Genomic DNA, 860 nt, shown 5'->3' on the forward strand with positions numbered 1-860 from the left:
AACATAACTGGGAAAAAACTTTCACATGATTTCTCAAGGTACATCCATTTTTTTTTTCTAAAACTATAAACAAGCAGAAGAAAGTTGTTTAAACCAAACCATCATGAGTGAAGGGATGGGGGAAAGCCCTCAAGAGCCTCATCCATGGAAGAGTCAAAACTGCTGTAGAGCCAGTAGGGTCAAGCCTGTTGGGGATGAGAACTGGTGTGTTGCTGAGGGGTTGCCTGCTGCACAGCAGCACTCAGGTCCCAATTTGAAGTGGCCCATTTGGGTAGACATATGGAGTATCTTGTCTCTCTGGTATGATGATCATCTTCCTCAGCTGTCAGAGAAGCCGTGTAAGCGCCGCATTTCAGTGGTGGCACGCTATGAGGTGCTCAGACCTGGGACTGGCCAGATCACTGTAGGTAGGTACATCTTTTATTGGTTTTGGTTGCTCTGATGGCTGTCACACTCAGAGAGTAGCTGTTGCTGTAGTGGATCGGCTTCTTCCGATGATGTCTGATGGCACTCCTTTCAACAAGCGTATTATGAGACTCAGATTATGGCATTCTGTGGGTGGCTTGTCTGTTATTTCAGCGTATGCTCTGGCCGTGGTGAGTGATGTCTCAGTGAGGGAGACATTTTATTTGCAACTTTACTTGTTGGTTGATGGGTGCCCGCGAGGTGACACTCCTCTGGTCATGGGTGACTTCAGTGCAAATACTGGCACTGACAGGGCTGGCTAAGAGGATTGTCTCAGTTACCATGGGTCTGGTGACCATGGTGAAAGTGGTTCCATTTTCCTTGACTTTGCAAAAGGTCAGGGGCAGCGAATTGCTGGATCCTTGTTCCAGTGCCCTGAGCTGCATCATTGGACT

Source organism: Polypterus senegalus, unplaced genomic scaffold (assembly GCF_016835505.1).
Source record: "Polypterus senegalus isolate Bchr_013 unplaced genomic scaffold, ASM1683550v1 scaffold_4954, whole genome shotgun sequence".
In the NCBI taxonomy this organism is placed as follows: domain Eukaryota; kingdom Metazoa; phylum Chordata; class Cladistia; order Polypteriformes; family Polypteridae; genus Polypterus; species Polypterus senegalus.